Genomic DNA, 18,820 nt, shown 5'->3' on the forward strand with positions numbered 1-18,820 from the left:
TTAAAACAGTTGAGTTTTGACCATAAACTTGAGTGACACATGGAGAAGTGGTTGGAATGCATCTCTAATAGAGTGTAGAGCAACTGACAGTTTCTAGGCTTTGGTACAAGAAAGCACAGTAACAAACCACAAGTATTCCCACTGACTTTGCATAAGCATTAAAAATACATGAATGGTAAAGTTTTACTCAATTAGATGTTTAAGTATTCCAGGTAGCCAGCTTGGATTTTTCATTTTCATTTGTTTGTTTTCAGGGAGGAATAACAGCTAGAGGGAAAGGGAGAAGGGAATAAGCTCTATCTTTGCAAGCAATCCTAAAGGACATGGCATTGGACCATGGTAGCATGGTAGCAACCACAGAGTCTGCTTTTGTCAAGTCAATACAGCTTTCCAAAACATGTTTATGGGCTGCCAAGTGAGCTCCGTCACTGCAGCTCCGTTATGTGCTTTAAACACTTATCTCACAGCTGAGAGAACAACTGGATAAAAAAAGACTAAAATAATAATTTAAAAATGCATTTACTCCCACAGAGAATTCTACTTAGAATTATCTTAGTTTTGCTAAATTAAAAAATCCATTTGAAAGCACAAATGTAAATTCACATCCCCATATGCTCAAATATATTATTTGTTACTCTGGGGCTAAACTAACCTTTTGGTTTTGAGACTTTATTTCTCAGATGATTAAAAACATCAGGAGAGAGCATCAGTTGTGCATAGACTGCAACTGAGTTTACAAATAACCTTTCTACTTCTGGATCTTGAGAGTTGGTTTAACTCCAGAGGCTGCTCTGACACACAGTGTTAGCAGAACTCCTTAAGGAACTTTCTACCAGCTCAGAAATGCTGAAGCTCAGAGCCCTCAGGCCCTTCCATCCTCTGCACTCCCCAGACACCAGAGAAAGGCTCAGGAGGAGACAGGTTGAAAAAATACCAGTCAAGGATAACAGGAAGCGCAGGAAGAAGGGACTACAAGCACTTGGCTCAGCTTCTTTGACAAAACTCTTCTGGAAGGGGAGGAAATGGACTAGCCCACGCTTCTTACCACCCCGTCATAATCTAAGTCTGCTCTGTCTGCAGGAGGATAATAGTCTAAGCATTGTAACTCTGGGGTTTAGATTTTATATTTCTGTTTATCAAAGTCAACATCCCAGATCCAAGGGCTATGTGGAAGCAAGAGGTTCTTCCTTGTAGTAGAGGTACGGTCTGCTTAAAAAAAAAAAAAGAAAAGAAATGTAGTGACGTGGCTCTTTGCTCCCTCTGAGGACCCACTCAAGCTTTTAATTCAGGACAACTGAGATTATTTCCCTTCTCCTTTAGGTAGTAACAACCAAGCACAAATGCAGTTTCCTATGATATGCTCCACCAACAAGACTCAGCAGCAACAGTTACAGAACTGAGCTTATTCACTAAAAGAGGGCAAGTCTGACATTCCAAAGACTGCCTGGGACTGTCCAAAACCAAAACTCGATAGTATAGGACATCCTAGAGTTTCTCTCTCTCCCTTATCCCTGAATGCAGGGGCCTTTCATATTAAAAGACTTTAGGAGCATGTTTAGATTAAAAAATCGTTAGTGGAAATAATATAAATGCACAAGGAATTAAGTAAAACAAAGTAAGTTAAATTGTCCTGTATGGGCTCCACATTGCATGTGGCAATCTCACAGGGACAGAAGGTGCTCTCTACAGTCCAGGAAATTTGCTTTCAACAATACAAAGAGAACATGAGTGAATGTTGTACAACCAAAATAAGGAAACGTGGTACTTCAGTTAAGGACTTCACCATCCACCCATTGTATGCGATATATGTAGTCTCAGCCAACTGGTAGCACGTGAATTAAAATAGCAGAACCACCCAGCTCCTGTCATTGAAGTCTACTTTTCCCCGCAATTAGGCTTAGAGACTGTTATGATATGGGTAGATCAAAATAATTTCTAACTACTTTTGTAATAGATTAGGATATATTTCATTAGATTTTATCCATAAAAAATTCATAAAGAGAACAAATGCCTTGAATAGAACTATGTAAGAATATATTCTATAAACATTGAAATAAAATTCAACTCGTTTCCTGTCAATACAATTTTGGTATTAAATGGTTTGCATTCAGGGCTGCAATGTACCCTTGCCAAATGCTCATGCATTCCTAATTAGCTCTCTTTTCAAAACTATTGTACGTTGTGCCCAGTCTGTCCTTCTCTTTGGTTAGCATTTGACGTAAGGTGTCTCTATTTAGTGACGTCAGCATCTACTCTCAGCCAGCAATGCAAATTGATTCGGCCGGTTTCATCCCTTTTCCTACAATCCCACATTTGTTGTAATGCTCAGAGATGGAGACATGTAACACACACAATGATACCTTCACTGTGTTCATTAGACACTAACGTATGCATGTATTTGTTAGGGGTTTTTTGCAGTTATTCATTGAATGCTAAATATAGTGCAAGACCATAATTGCTTAAGAAGCCCGCAGTGCACCAGATTTTATTAGAGCATTCTGTGGATGATATAGAGCACCAGTGGTTTGCCTTATGAATTATATTTCCCCATTCTTTTTCACTAGAAAAGGGATATAGAAGGCTTAATATAGGCATACATTTTGAACAGCTGAATAAACAGGAAAGGAACCGTTTACAGAAGGAAAATGCCAATACTTATAATTAGGAATAAAAATTCAATATCTACATTTTTTTTTCAGATGGTTATATTTCAACAACGCTTTAGTTTTCTGTCTAATTATGCGTAGGAAATTGGCTTTTGCATTCCCCTGCTTCCATATTTAATCTGTTAATTATGAGACCCTGATTCTCTCCGCCTCACCCCAAAACAGAATATCAATTTAGGTGGGAAGAGTCCTCTAGAGGTCATCTAGTCCAACCTCCTCCTCAATGCACAGCTAACTTCAAAGCTTGATCAGGTTAAGGACAGTCAGTTCACATTCTCCAATCCACCTGTTCCATTGCTTAGCCACTCACTATGAAAATGGCTTTTTTTACAACCAGTGAGAAAATGTTTTTCTTTACACCCACCTTATTGCTACTTGTGACTGCTGCCTTTTGTCCTTTTGTTGCACAACGGTGAGAGGATCTGGTTTCCCCATAACCTCTTGTGAGTACCTGAAGCAGTAATTAGATGCCCTCTTAACCTTCTCTTCTCCAGGCCAGGTAAGCAGCTCCCTCAGCGTCTCTGTACATCTCATGTTTCAGTTTCCCCACAGTATTAGTGGCCCTTGGTTGCACTCTCTTCAGTTGGTCAATCTCTCTTCTGAGCTGTGAAGCCTGAAACTGAGCACAGTTCCTCAGAAGCCACCTACCAGGTGCCAGGCAGAGGGGAATAAGCCCTGCCCTCACCCTCCCCGCTGCACTCAACCTCAGGCAGCCCCGGCCGTGGGTGAGCCCCGCTGCTGGAAGGGCGCTCAGCTGAGCCAGGTATGTCCCAGCCTGTTCACTTGCGCTGTCATAGTCTCTCGTGACCCCTTAAACTCCAATACTGCCTTCACTGCTGCACTTCTCTTTCTACAGACTGCGTGGTTGGGTCTTAAAAGGGAGTGGATTCACTCGAACAGTCCCAGTTTGCAATGTTAGGTGTACCAGGATACAATTAAGCAAAACAAAATTTTGGCTTAATATGAAGAACAGCAAGAGAAACAGCTTGAGCAGTTACATAAGAGTCTCCCAAGGGAAGAAGTGGCAGAGTTATGGCTCACTGCATTCACAACCCAGAGAGGACAAGGCTGTATCAAGAATTGGTTCTATGGCAAAGTTTTGTATCACGTGTGTAATCTTTTCTAATGGGAGCAATTTTGCAACAGCTTGTATTTGCTATATTCCACACTTCTAGCTCCTCAGAACTGCAACATGGATACAAAAGATTTAATCAGCTTATAACAACAGTTCCAAACAAAAACTAAATAGGAAACACTGACTAGTAGGAGGATTTGTTCTTGACTGTGTCATTTTGCTGTTTGGCAAGGGAATGAATCTGGAAGTAATAGTGCTGGTATCTGCATAACTGTTCAGAGCTTCTTAAAATGTTTCTGCCATCTAATCAGATGTTAATGGAATGGAAAGAAATCCTTTGTGGAACAAAATAAGAGTCATAGCAAACAGTCAGCAGGGGAAGATTTTCTGTCTGTCTGACCTTGTGGCTAGCTCTCAGTCTCCATCTCTATGTAGATTAGTCAAAATTCACTTGTCTCTGAGTACTGAGTTTCTGAGAGACTTGGAACCTCGTTATACTACAACTACAGGAGGTTTTCAGTGACATACAGTGTCTTTGCTTCTCACTCTAGGTCTAAGCTATTGAGCTTTAAAAACCATACATAAATGGATCAGCCCTTATTCTTCCAAGCATTATAAATGCTCTCTCTGCCTTTTGAGGATTGCATAAATTACCTATTAAAGGCCTAGTAGATTCACACGCAGGAGGATACAAAACGTAGACCAAATTTTAGAAGCCAAAATTTTGGTAAAAGATTGCAGAAATTTGATAGGAGCAATACACAAATAGAGATTATTGCAACAATGTGCCACCCCTGCTCAGAGTTGCTTATATTGGTGGTATAATGAGATCATGAGGACAAGTCTTGAACACAGATCTCCAGCTACAGGAACTGAAAAATGTAGGGTAGGGGTGGTGAGGGGAAGAGAAACAAAGTGGATTTTGTCACCTTTTTCATAGTTGCCAAAGCCTAGTCTTACTGGTCTCTGAATCACTGCTTATATACAGGAACAGCAGCCAACAGCCATATCCTGATCTTTATAGGCTGTCAAACCAACAGAGCAGGATTAAATAGAAGAATCAAAGGCAGCTTAATCTCATCATCACTGATCTTAGAGAAATAGCCTTATTAGCTACAACTTGCTTTTCTGCACCTCTGTCCCATGGTGAGCTAGACACGAAAGTAAGACCCAATTATGGTTTTAAGAGCATGATATAAATCCTACTGGAACTGTTGGGGAAAGTCTTCCAGGGATTCCTCTGGGCTTCAATTCAGGGACTAATTCAAGAAGAGAAAGTCCATAGAATTAGTTGCTACATGCCTTAGAAAGATGGTAACTTAAAGTACCTGAAACAAAACAGAAATGAATTAAGCACCTGTAACTTTGATATTTTTTCACTAGGTTGTTCAAAGAGTGTACTTATTTGGATTACAACCCCCCTCAAGATTACAGTACAATTCTTCATTCATTTTGAACAGTGTGATTCTGCACAGTAATAACACTGTAGGATTTCACTCATTCAAGACTAAAATTCAAACTGTTACATCCTCCATAGTCTATACCTCGGAACCACTCACTTTTTGAAAGAGAAAGTTTTTCCAGGAAGGTAAGAGCTTGTGCCTCTTACCACCACCTTACACCAGTTTACTGACATGATTTAGTCACACTAGCAAAGACTGCCTTGCAAAGCCTGTGTTTTTGCAACACAACAAATTCAGCGGGTTAGACTGGATTATATCAACAAGAGGTTTCTACTGTCCAAACACCACTCACGTATTTTAGTGGTTTACTTCAATATGTCTAAACAAATCTAGTTACCACTTCTTTGTTTCACCAATGAGTTAAGGCTGTAAATCATATGCAGAAAGAATATTACCATATTGGTTCTGATGGGTATCTTTCACTCCCTGAAACACTTCCTATAAATTCTAGCAAAATGGTGTAGCTGAAGGAAAACGGTAATTGCAGAAATTGCAGAGGAATGCACACAAGTGATTCATACAAGAGAACACACACGAGTGATTCCAAGTTCAAGAAGCAGGCAATAAAGACAGTTTGCATGTTTCACCACAGGCTGCTTGATGAGACTTCCCTAATTATGCTTATTAGGAATAGTTACCAAGAAGGATTCTGTTCTTTTAAATGCAACCATTCAAAAGCTATCAACCATGAAATCACATATTTCTTGCACATATTTGCAGTTTTCACAGAGGGTGTAGGACACTACTTCCAGGACCTGCCAAGGTATCATTGTTACAGGTTTGAACTACAGATTAGGCACAAATCAGAGGGCTTAAAGGAGTGTGTGTATACTGTGTAATTTGCAAAATACTAGAAAAAGACATCACTTTCCAATTACACATACAGTGATATGTGCAGCATTTAAATATGTCAGGAACAGAATATACCTTTGTAAAATTAAAAACAAACTAGAACCAGCAGCAGTGGTTTTGAAGCTAATCAGCCATTCAGGGAGCTTTAACAAAATGAAAAATATCCCAATGCCTTGAAATTTCTCATCCACTCATTGCTCGAAAGTCATATTGCCAAACCATCATGAATTCTATGAGCAGGGTTTTTTTTCTCTTTCATTAAAGTAGCAAGACATGTAGCATTTTATTTTTAAACTTTTTTAAAGTCTTTTCTGAGTCAGGCAAGAGTTCTTTTCCCGGTTAAAGGTAGAAGAGAAGAAATACAAAGGTATTAATTTTATTTACTCCCATACATATTGACAAAATTGCTAGAGCGGGGTGCATTTTGTAGCATTATAAAATCCTCAAGAGAATTAAATTCCTCCCACACCTCATCCCCAAAATATTTTTTCAGGAAAAGGTATGAATTATTTACAGAAGCAATTGCCAATAAAATGTCATCAAACTGCATCTGTTACAGAAGATAAATATTTCTCCACCATTCCAATTTTTTACATTAGGCTTCTAGCTGAAATTCACATCTACAGCTAAAATACTATTGTACCCTTATTGTAAGAGAAATACTGAAAGTTCCTTAATTACAGTGTTGCCAGTGGGAAGCACTGTTGCAAACACATAAGAGAATGAAAAGAACAAAATTCACCCCTGGAGAAATTCAATGAGACAGCTGGATTGCCTCAAGAAAAGCCTGACCCACTGGTATTTTCCTTAGAAGACTGGAAAGTATTTTATGGAAATAGTCTTCTGTATTTAGTGACCAATAATCTACATCACTGTCATAAACTCACATGACAGTCAAAAAGATGTCTCTGAAATTGAAGAGCCAAATTCAAGAAGTTCAAGTGTTAAGCAACAGCCATAAATCAAGAACTGAAACATGGGACAGCCATAAGGGCCCCAACATGTACATCCATCTCAAGTGTAAACTGTACCTGTTGCTCAGGACAATTACTGGAACACCTGCCCATACTGAGCACATCTAGGAGCCCATGCAGAAGCACAATAACAAATTCTTTCTGATTCTGCATAGGTGTTGTGAAAATCATTCATTCTCCTTTATGTAAAGCACAGGAAATCCCATGATGAAGTTAGAAACACAGATTTCAACAGTCTAATAAACAGTGCTAGAGAACATAAATTTAATTATAAAGATTAAAAACAACAAACAGCAACACTGCCCTTCCCCTCACAGCTGAACCACCCACACAAGGCAGTCCCCCACATTTCTAATCTCCAGTCACAAGCAATCATAAGCCTGAGAAGAACTAGTTCAAGCAGCTTTAAAATTTAAAATTTCCTCTGATAAATTTAATTCTGCTGAAGGTTACTGTTACACACACACACTCCTCTGCTGGCTTTGCACAGTCCAGAACTTTGTATTTACCAATCTGAATTGTCAGCTAAATTCAAGTACCAGATTGCACTGTAGAGGCAATCACACACATAGCTATTTTATTCCACTGCCTGTGAAGACAGTAATCTCTGAGAGAGCAGTAGCTTCTTTACCCAGGGAGCTAAATTTACTAGTACTTGTCTCATAATGCCTCAAGAGACACAGAAGCCCATAAGCAAATAAGCTATGACTGGGATATTAAGGAGTAAATAACACCTCTGCAGACACCTTTCAGAGATGTAGGATTTCCTGACTCAAGCACACACCAATCCACAAGTTAACTTCTTTTCAGACCTGTAGATATATTCTCTTTAAGAAGTGAGACCAAATCAGAGAAGCAGCAGGAACTGGTGTGGAGACAGCAAGTTTCTGAGAATATTGTTCTATAATTTAGCTATACATGTTACTCAGAAATTAATTTAAAACAGGCTGGGAAGCAAGACTTGACACTGGGAGCAGAGGTGAAAAGAGATATTGGGGTTCTTGGGTGTGCCATTTTCAATAGGTACTTTTTGATAGTGTTCTCAGTCAGTGCATATTAAATAATTCACAGCATCACTGTCCTGGTTTCAGCTGGAATAGAGTTAATTTTCTTCCTAGTTGCTGGTACAGTGCTGTGTTTTGGACTCACTCTGAGAATGCTGGTGACACACTGATGTAGGTGTTGCTTGGTAGTGCTCACTCCAAACTGAGGATGTTTCAATGCCTCATGCTCTGCCACTGAGCAGGTACACCAGAAGCTGAGAGGCAGCAGGGCCAAGACAGGTGACCCAAACTGGCCAAAGGGATATTCCATACCCTAAAAGGTCATGCCCAGTATATAAATTGGGGGAATTGGCTTGGAGCTGCCAATTGCTGCTCAGGGCTGGCCTGGGCCTCAGCCAGCACGTGGTGAGCCACTGTATTGTGCATCACTTGTTTTTCTGGGGTTTTATTTCTCTCTCCCTTTTGTCTCCCTTTTCATTCCAATGATTATTATATTTTATTTCAATTATTAAATAGTTCTTAGCCCATGGACTTTACCTTTTCTCTGATTCTCTTCCCCTCCTTTGTACTGGGGGTATATAAGCAGGCAGCTACATGGTACTTAGCTCCTGGCTGGGGTTAACTCACAACGATCACAACTTGCATATGTGTAATATTGTATACTAGCTTTTAGGAACTGCATTACCTATAAAATTACTTCTATTTTTATTCACAAAGTATATGTTTGCCTTTGATGATGTCCTGAAAGGGGCTCATTAAATTACTAATGTAACTATTAAAGCTATTAAATTACCAATTTTGAGGGATCAATTCAAAGCACATTGAGATAAGCATAAATCCAAAGTAAACCAAGTGTCTCTTCACTTCACTGACCCTCCCATGAGGCTCTGAATGCTAAAATGCCTTTCTCCTGACAGGATTAACCCTTTCATTGTATAACCCTCCCTGGCCAAAACAGTGGAAGTAGTTATTCCTAGGGCTCACAAAATGTTCTGCTTGGCAGTACATAATGATGGGGGGAGGAGGGATGCTTGGTGTGTGTTTACTTTTAGAGCCCAGGGGAGAGACTGCTCCCTAAGCTTCCTGACAAGATGCTTATTTTTATTCACATTGTCACTATGTTTTCCCATGAACAAATATTTATACTTCAGAGGAAATGTTTCAGTAACATGTTTCAGACAGGATAAGCAACGTGTTCACTTCCCTTCCTTTTATTATGAGAAAGCAATTTTGCTTACAGGAGGAAGTAAATAAATAGATTCCCCAGAGATGCCTGGGAAGGGGTAATTCTTGCAGGGAACCCGTCTTGAAAATACTGTCAGCATGTCACTGAGTTAGCTGACCTGTGGAGGTTTCATTTGCAATTGCAAGAAATGAACACATCAGAGATTTATTGTTTCCTTTGTTCAGAGAAACAGACCATTCCTGTGCAATCCTGTCTTAATTAAAACATTCGCCCTTCTGACAAATTTTAGTAGCATCTTATGTTCCTATCTGCATTATTATATTGTACATTCAATACATATGGCAAGCTATAAATCCATCTTTTGTTAATACTTCTGAGCATGTAACAGACTGAGAAAGCCAGTGGGTGAAAATGGCCTAATTCGTTGACTACTCCAAATTGTGAGCAGAGGGTTTGACTCTATGATATCCTGAGGTTCCTTACAACCTGATTTTTCCCATGATCCTAAATTAAGGACATATTTGGTTTTACTAACTTACAAACTTACTGCAGGAACTGTGAAGATCTGGCTGTGATATTGACAAAAGCAATATAAATATACATCTGCAACTCAGGCTGGCCACAGCCCCACTTTTCACTAGGCTGCACAGAGCAGGAACTCAGAAAGCTGCCTGGATGCATGGAAAAGTACCTACATATTTGTGGTACAAACTCTTTCTTCATCCCAGGATCTCACTCATTTCCTGCACCTGCAGTTAGTCTGTGTAAGTATTCACTCTTGAAAATCAGACTTAGCAGCTTCCTTTTCTTTGATGCTTTGAAAAAAAGCTTGACATTGGGTCAAAAGCTACTCTGTGCAGAAGCTGCTCATTACCAACCCTGCAACACCAAGCCTTTATACATTTGTTTTTATCTGCTGAAATAGCAGAACAAAGCTGACTAATCCTGTAAACGGAACGATTAATTGAGTGACTTTTCAGTTAAGACTTTTGGTACAAAGTTTGCCAAGACACAGATGCTACAACTCTAAAATACCTGACCAAAAGCTGCTGGTCAGAAGAGCAGTGGTGACAGGCAACAGTAAGTGAAATGAGTCAGGTTTTCTTCTGTTTCTCCCTGTCAATACTTACCTCACAGAAGAAAATGTTCACATCCATTTTTAGCAGCTTGATCAAAAGCAGAATTCCATTAAAAATACTTCATATCTTTCTCTTACTGTGGCACTCCTAAGGAGGAAAGAAGGGGAAAAAAATAAAGAGAATAAACCTTACAATTTTCAACCTAAAATTACAACACATGCAACAGCAACAACATCTTTTACGATCCATTTTATATGGTAAAACAGGCCTGCTTGGTCAACAAAACAGTCTTTCAAAGTTTCAAACAGGTAAACTGTATCTTTACTAAAACACTCTGCTCAAAGCACTGAAGAAATCATGGGTAGCTCGATGAGCTTTTGAGCATAACTGGAGATTAACACAGCTCTGCCAAATGAAGCTTGTTCTTGAATAATTTCCCTCTGGATTTAGATTTAAAAAAAACACAACCACCTTAGGTGTCAGAACCAAACGCTGCTGTATCCCAGTTAACCAGCTCCTCTCTCTTAGGCAACAGACTTAGAGGAGGGTTTTTTTGCCTACCTTCAAGAAGGTGACAAGACTCTAAAATATGAGCTGACAGCCTGATGACACATGAACTGGGAGTTCTGTGTTGCTTTCCCCTTTGGTAACAAATGAAATTAATTATAAATGTCCTTTGTTGGGTTTGGTAAATGGCTGCATTATTGTGGCTTGGTTCCCATCCAGGAGCAAGGCAGAGGTTTTCCAAGAACCAAAGGTGGGAGCAACATGTATTTCATCTCAGATGCTGCCCTAAAAGCAATGCTCAATGGCACAAGTAGGTTTCAGGGGTCCATGTTAGCTTGAATAGCAGCAGTGAAATGCAGAGTCTTCAAATGAACAGAGCAGTGGCCCACTTAGATTTCCTAGGCATTTCTCCCTTCTTATCAGGATCATTTCAAAATTCAATGTAGGACTGAAATTAACTTCTCACAGAAATTCCCACCTTCTATAGATACCCAGCACAACACAACAGAGAGAGCAAACAGAAAATGAAGTAAAACTTCATTCCACCTTTGTGAAATATGCAAGCCACAAGAATTGATCCTAGAGCTAGAGGCATGATGTTTATATCCTCTAGAAGTCCTGCCCTTCCCTTTGCTATTTATCAGTAAGCATTTTAGAGGCAAAGACGTATCAGTCTTCCTGAACTGCTGTGTTTCATGCAGCTACAACTGTGGAGAATCTTCTCACCATCTTTCCTACAGTGTTTGCCCTTACTTCCTCCAAGGCAGGCCCATACAGCTCCCTTTGTGAGCCCTACGAAAAATAGCCTTAACCCACAATGAAACAACCCCCCAAATTATTAATTAGTGACATGAGCACACTCAGGGCTCTAAAACTGTTTAAATAGCTACTTATGTGATACTGTACCATTCCTAACTGTTTACTTGTTTCCTGAGTATTGGTGGCTGATTAGAAGTTACTTGCAACTTCTTTCAGAACAACCCTTTTCAAAAAACCCAAACTAAAAAAAATAGATCTGGTTTATCTGATCATAAACCCAGAGCTTTCTATGTTTTTATTTCACTGAGATCTCATTCACTTCTAACAGCCTTTCTCTGCTTCACCCTCATTAAAACCTACAGATGTGACCTCCAAGGATATTTCAAGATCCTTCTTACTCTCAGACATGCAAAGCCCTTCCGCAAGCTCATTCACAATTCTTTTTTATCAATCATTAATCATTTACATTATTGTCCTAGTAAAGACCACATTAAGACTCTCCTGCTTGCTGAGATTTTTCTTAATTGTTATACTGTAAAGTCAGACCAGTTGTTTGAAGAATGTAAGCAGACAGAAATGTAGCTAAACCTGATTTTCATCATTACTAAAGCATAAGCCTAAAAGCTCCACTTCACAGATAAAAGCTTATGGCCTTCATTCCCCTGCCCCTCAGTCTTCCACTTTCTAGTTTTGAAGATAGTTGAGCCTACAAAATAAAGGCTTAATTCTTAATTAGCATTGTTCTACCCTATTATGACTCCAAAATACAAACATCTTTCATGCCATGGTAGTGGAAGCAGATCTCTCTCTGTAATGATGATCTGCACTCAGAAGAATAGAGCAGCTAAACCTTACATGCACCTTCCTTATCAGAGCCTTGAGGAGCTCACAGCTGAGAAGAGAGCTGGCTTCCCATGACTTTCACCCTGTGTGCCTGCAGAGAGAGTATCAGTTGTGGCCATGGCAGTGCACTTCCTTCTCTCTCCCATCTGCTCCACACCCAGGCAGGCATTACCTGAACTAATGCCCACCCACAACAGCTAGCACACCGTGATACTGTGGGCAGGACATGCAGCAAGGTGACCATGGGCTGACAGAAACTAAAACCAGCTGGAACACAGAGTAACTCAGTGAGGGATGTACTTATATGACCTAATTCTCCAAAGTGGGGAATTTCTTTTAAATAGGCAGAAAGGTGAGGAACAGGAACACCTGCTGCAGGTTGGCAGGTGGAACATTTGCAGTGCAAACCAGGCCCAAAAGGAATGCAGAAGAGGTCAGGTGGAACACTGGGCTCCCTGGATAACTACTTCAGGCCAACAGTCATGTCTAATCTGGCCTAGAAGCCTCTTCTGTGATGCACAAGACACTCCTCTAACACACTGATACTAGAGAAAACTCAAGAAAACTCGGCCTTGTTTTCCCCTCAAACCTACCTCAGCTTCACCTTCGTGTCATTCAGAAGCCTTAGCTGATCCAGTTTTTGCTCCACTCATTTTGTTTGGTTTGTTGGGGGGTTTTATTATTATCACCAAACTAACAATATTGCAGAATTTTCTCCTCTCAAGTTTTCTGTGAGTTTCCTTTTACTAGCCCATCACCTCTGTGCATTGGTTTCAGTTTCTGTAACGCCACACATTCATAGTACATCTGCCCCAAATCTCTTCAACAAACTTTGAGGGATTACATGGAAGAAAACTGCTTTTAACCCTTATGTTTCTGACTTGCTTAATACGGTCTCACTTCAAACTTTTGCCTCTAAAAGTTCAAATACTGGAAGAAGTTTAAGTAAAAAAAAGAGCAGAACCTTAGTTCACTGTTGTAATCTTTACTATGACACACCTCACTTGCTCTACATTACATGGTTGAACAGACAGTAGAAATGTTACTTCCCATTGATACCTAAACCAACATTTCCTCTCAACATATTTTCAAACCTTTAACATTGTTGAATCCAAAGTAAATGCAAGTGTTTTGCCCTTTCTACTTCAGTTTAGGCAAGTATGCTTTTTCCCTGGGGTCTCTCTCAGAGAAAAAGGAAATTTTACCTGTATTGATTACATAGACAACAGCATGATGACATGTGATATAACTAGATCAATTTAACTAAGTACAAATGACAACATTTGGTGTGAAACTGACAATCAGGTTCTAAAAGAAGAGGGGATACTATGATTGTCACTAACCCTATCTTAGGAGCACCCACAACAACTCAATTAAACAGCTGCCAAACAAAAGTGCAAGTAACTGTAAAGCTCTACTTTCCTATGCTCCCCAAGCAGGGAAGAGTTTTTCTCTTTTCTTATTCCTTTTTTTCAGAGAGCTGCAAAAGAGTTGGGCTGGGTATGGCTCACTGCTTCTCCCCAGAGGTTCTCAACAACTGTACAGAAAGGGCTCTTCATTCTCCTGCTAGGTCTTTTTGGGAGGCACATCCTTCTTTATAACCAGCTCCTCATATTCAGTTCTCTACATGCATTTGCACTCTGTACCAATTACAAATTTCATTCTTGTAATGCAGAGAACCATTAATAATTTAAGATTAAAAAGGAACCTAAGGGCAGGAATATTCCATTTTTGCTCACGAGATAGATGGTACTCTGCTAGTACGTCAACTCAAGTTATCTTTGTGCATGCTATGTTAATTCAGCAAATTGCTTTTCAAACAAAGTGCATTCAGAAAGTGCCTGAAGATTCTATATGAGAAGAAAGTTTCATTTCTATGGCAAACGTGCCAAACCAATATCCAGAAAGTGAAATACTAACAGATTTTAGTTTTGTCCATCTAGTTTTCACAGACAGGGGTTAGCCAGGATGAATTTTGTAAAGAAGCTCTCTGCACGAGCGAGTAAAAGTCATGCCAGGTGTAGTGATAAATACCCCAGCGCCCTGCCTGCACCGTGAGAAACCAGAGAAACAATGAACACGTCTAACGGTATGGAATGGCTCAGGAGCGCTGCAGCAGCACCGCCTGACACCCAAGGGAGCTGTCAGCATTTCTGGCCTTACCGTGGAAGGGAACAGGACACCAGGGCGAGGCGGGCAGGTGCGGAGACCCTCCTGAGGCAGGAGCTGCTCCGGAACGGGGAGCGCCCCCGGCCCGCCGCTCCCAGCCCCGCGGTGCCCCAGCCGCCCGCCGCTCCCTCCTCCGGCGCAGCTTCCCACGGCGTCCGGCCCCGCTGGGTCACCCACAGCGACCGACAGCGACCGACAGCGACCGACAGCGACCAGCGGCGGCGTCCGCCCGTCCCGCGCCCTCCCTCCCTCCGGCCACAGGGGCCGCAGCGTCTCACCTGAGCGCGGAGCGGGACCGGCTGGGGACAGGACAGAAGTGACGCTCAGCGGGGTGCGGAGGGCGGGGCGGTGCCTCGGGTGCGGTGCCGTCCCGCCCTGCTGTGCTGTGCCGGTCCGTGCTGTGCCGTTCCGTACGGTGCCGTGCTCTTCCGTGCCCGGCGCGGAGCGGCCGCGTCCCAGCCAACCAGCGCCGTCACGTGAGCGCGCCCCGGCACGCGGTGCTACTGCCGCGGCCGTTACAGCAGCGCGCGCGCGCGCGTGGCGGCGGGAAGCGCGCGCGGAGGAGGGCGCGGGGGGGGGGGGGAGGTGGGGGTGGTGCGCGCGCTGCTGCGCTCTGAGGGGCCGGGGGTCGCCTGGCGGGGCTGTGCGGCTGCCGGCGGCGACGCGCTCGCCCTTCCTGCCCTCGGGAGAGATCGTTTCCAGGAATTGAGGGGCTGCGGAGGCAGGAAATCCTGCGGGGCCCCGTGCGGGGAGCGGCCGCAACAGCATCACCTCCGCGCGCAGGAGGGTGGGGTCCCCGGCCGCCTCCTCCCTGCTCCGTGTGAGCATCCGCGCGATGAAATGTGGAATCCGACGGTGGGATCAAGGTGTGTGCGCCTCCCTGAACTGTGAATACTCCTGTGTTTAACATTGCTGTCTGACGAGTAAATCCCACCGCACTGCTCGTTTCAGTTTCCCAACACAGAACTTTCATGCTGAATTGTAGCTAAAAAACAACGTTAAGCCCGTTTTCCGCCCAGGATGCTTTCCATTTACGCTGTCCTCAGGGTGTCTGGCCTCTCTATCAATAATACACTAACAGAAATCGTTAAACAGAACAGTAGTGGGACACCTTAAATAATCCAGCTCCGCAAGGCATTTAAAAAGGTTGTAGAACATATTGCTGAAACGCTTACGTAAATTTGAGGAACAGCCTAGTAGCCTGGTGTTAAAGGAATTTTCTGCTTACTCAGGGTCTTGGACTCAATTTTCCACCCTGGGTCATCCTGTGCTGTTGAGGAGGATTTGGGAGGACTACGGGGCCAGGTACGCAGCTCTTGTGCCAGTGCTTCACGTTGGTGATGTTTAATGTTGGTTACAGGGAGCTTCTGACAACACAACCCTTCTGAGAGGCGAAGGGCTAAGATACAGGGCTTAAGGACAGCAGGAGCTGGCAGTATTGCAGGTAGAGAGGCAGGCTGGGCTCGCAGCCAAACTGCTCTCCTATCTGAATGGCAGAGATCAGGCATTCATTGCAGAACTAATGAACCTAGCCCCCAGATCATGAAAACCACAAGGGAAGCAGGGTCCATTGAATCGTCTTTCTTCTTTAATGATTTTTATTTCATGTACTTCCGTGTGGAGTCATGAAGGCTTGAAATGTACCTGCTGTATACTGTATCAATAGTGCAATGTACATGCATGCTGTATCCATATGCTGAACTGTGCATCGAGGCGAATTAGCCTGTGTGGAGCTCTGTGCTGCCATGGACAGACTGCCTTGAGCGCATAAATCAGCTTTAGGTACTGTCAAACACTAGCATACCCTGTGCTTTACACTTGTAAAAGAAATGTGGGAGATTGATCACAGGATTCCAGGAGCTAAGCCTTTAAAATACATGACACTTGGTATTGTGAGCTCCTCATTAAGTGGACAGAAACTGTTAGCAACTTGGCTAAATGTTAAGTTTAGAATAAATGACTGAGAGATAATGACCTTTGTTGCATATGTGGTACCAAGGACAAAGAAAGATTGCTAGGCCACAGTTACTCCTCAGAACTGGAAGGATTATTTTGTTTGGGAAGAGTTTATTCAGAGTTCTGGTAACTCATATTTAGAGCCCCAACGAGGAAGCCTCCACTGTGCTTCCACAGTATTTGCGTGTAGAATTGTATAGTTGTGCAATTTCACTCTGTACAAACAAACTGTCTAAATTCCTGTAATTTGTGCTGGAAACACACTATCATTTGCAAGGCAGTTGGAGCAGACAGCTGAGCTCACAAGGGTTATCATCTGCATCTGTTCAGAGGACAGCCTCCAACCTTGTATTGGCTAACATTTTTAGCTCTGCTAACTAAACCCACATGAGATAAAAGTCCACCCACGCCACAGGTTACAGAGTTTGCTTTAAATCAGCTCTGTTTTGTGAACACTGAAAGGCTTGATTCTATTTCATGTATTTCCTGTAGCACTTCAAAATGAATTTAGGTTGTTTGAAAGGTTCTTGACTGACAGTTTTGGAAATTGAACTCCCATGTTTAATCCCAGATTGTGTCCAATACAAGGAAGCTTCTCAGTTGTACCAGAGAGGAAACTTTGCTAGTCTGAGGATAGTCCTATTCACTTACTTTCTTATGCCAGCAAAGTAGGATTTCCTAGTTTTTCACTGCTCTGTAGTTACGGGTGTAGGATATTTTCATTATGCCTTGGATACTAAGACTGTACGTTTAAATCAGAAAAAAAAAAAGTATTTCGTAAATCATCTGCCCTTTAAAGTATGATAATTTCATTTCAGCCTTAAATTAATTAGGCAGTACTATGGAAAGCTAATGATCTTCACAGAACACTTGCTCTCTTTCCACCAACTTTCATTTACAGTCCTTATTGATTTTTGAAAAATTAATTTATGCTTTTCATATTGAGCTTATTTTTTTGCAAAATTACAGGTGTTGAATCTATGAGCAGAGATGGAGTGCCATTGTCCTTCCAAGTGAACATGGAATAGATGGGGAGAAGCTATGTAAGTTCTAGGCTTCCAGGAATGGATGCCAAAACAATTTATTAAATTTGCTGTTAAGAATAATTGTTGGCTGACAGTTGTGTAACTTTTATGACAATATCTGTTGAACCCAGACATAGGACAGACTGATACCAGTCATAATGTCAGGACTGTGATTGCTCCTTATTCACAGAAGATACCAAGGTGACAAAAATGTTTATGATTTTAAGTCTTTTCATAGCTGCACCGTTATCAAGCTGCAGTTACATTAGTCTGACTATAGTAGCTCCAGGTGATTCATGGATTTCATTATGTGTCTGAGTTCTTAAAGGATAAAAGATTTGGATTTTTACTCTTCAGCTCTCATTACATGTTACAGGAGGGAGGTAGACAGTGAGCTTTCTGAAAGTCCTCTCCGCTGTTTTCAACTGGTGCCTTGAAGCAATAGGTGTCAGCAGCAGTGAATTGAGCATAGACCTTTGTGCTGTGGTGGAGCAGGGAGTGTTCATGTGCTCAGTTCTGCCAAGTGGACTGTGGTGACATGGGAGGGCATATGAGACATGGCAATGAGCAAGTCCCAGGCCTTTCCAGACAGGCTTTGAAGCCAATGGCTCATTATGCTACAATTTATTGAGATGTTTTTAATGTTTTATCCTCTATTGTCTTAGGGTTATGACTGTGGTTACTGTAGCCCTTTCCTGTCACACTGTCCTGGAACAGGCTTCAGATAGTGGCATTCTCTTGCTGAGTATTCTCTGGCTCTGCCCACAGTCTCCAGCAGGCTGTGGCCAGCTCTGGCTTACATTCCTTCTCCCTGTCATTTGGTGTTGGGGCAGGTGGAGCTCCTGTTCTCCACATCTATGTGTGGCAAAGATTGTGCTGGCTTTGAAGGCTGCTTCTTTGTCCTGAGACATCATAATCACAGTATTTTAGCTACTGAGGGCTTTCAGAGCCTTTCTTAGAAGGCCTTATTACAGCTTTAGGCTGTAATACAATGAATCAGAGTAGTGAGAGGTTTTAGTTCTTCCCTGTGAGCAGAGCAAGAGTCAAAATGTCAGGAGGCACGCTATAACCTTCTGCTGAAGCTTTACCTCATCCTTAAAGACTGTTATAAAAATAATCTTATAAACACTGAAGCAATCACCACCATGAATCACATTGTGTTCATACTAGACGAACCTACGTAAGACTGGCAAAGGTTTGTCTGGGTAAAGACACTTGGAATCTGTGAGAGAGGAAGGATTTCACTGGCAAATTTTTGTAAC

At 41.9% G+C, this 18,820-nt stretch overlaps 2 protein-coding genes across 5 annotated transcripts in view; one reads left to right on the top strand and one right to left on the bottom strand.

Annotated features, from left to right (window-relative positions):
• The window catches only part of RHOBTB1 (Rho related BTB domain containing 1), a 51,333-nt gene extending 36,263 nt beyond the window's left edge, over window positions 1–15,070 (bottom strand). Inside the window, exons 1-2 of one of the 3 annotated variants that reach the window (XM_032116621.1) lie at window positions 14,856–15,070; window positions 10,351–10,446 (exon numbers count right to left, since the gene is read on the bottom strand). The gene's annotated coding sequence lies outside the window, so the exon portion shown is untranslated. Of the gene's footprint in view, window positions 1–3,030; window positions 4,519–10,350; window positions 10,447–14,571; window positions 14,656–14,855 lie in introns of those variants that run through there. The other 2 variants (XM_032116622.1, XM_032116623.1) reach the window with 2 other exon arrangements.
• A 147-nt stretch (window positions 15,071–15,217) lies between these two features.
• Window positions 15,218–18,820, top strand: part of CABCOCO1 (ciliary associated calcium binding coiled-coil 1) — a 273,645-nt gene continuing 270,042 nt past the window's right edge. Inside the window, exons 1-3 of one of the 2 annotated variants that reach the window (XM_032115957.1) lie at window positions 15,218–15,443; window positions 15,810–15,882; window positions 17,503–17,576. The gene's annotated coding sequence lies outside the window, so the exon portion shown is untranslated. The remainder of the gene's footprint in view (window positions 15,444–15,809; window positions 15,883–17,502; window positions 17,577–18,820) is intronic. The other variant, XM_032115958.1, reaches the window with a different exon arrangement.

The sequence above is a fragment of the Corvus moneduloides genome, chromosome 8 (assembly GCF_009650955.1).
Source record: "Corvus moneduloides isolate bCorMon1 chromosome 8, bCorMon1.pri, whole genome shotgun sequence".
Classification (NCBI taxonomy): domain Eukaryota; kingdom Metazoa; phylum Chordata; class Aves; order Passeriformes; family Corvidae; genus Corvus; species Corvus moneduloides.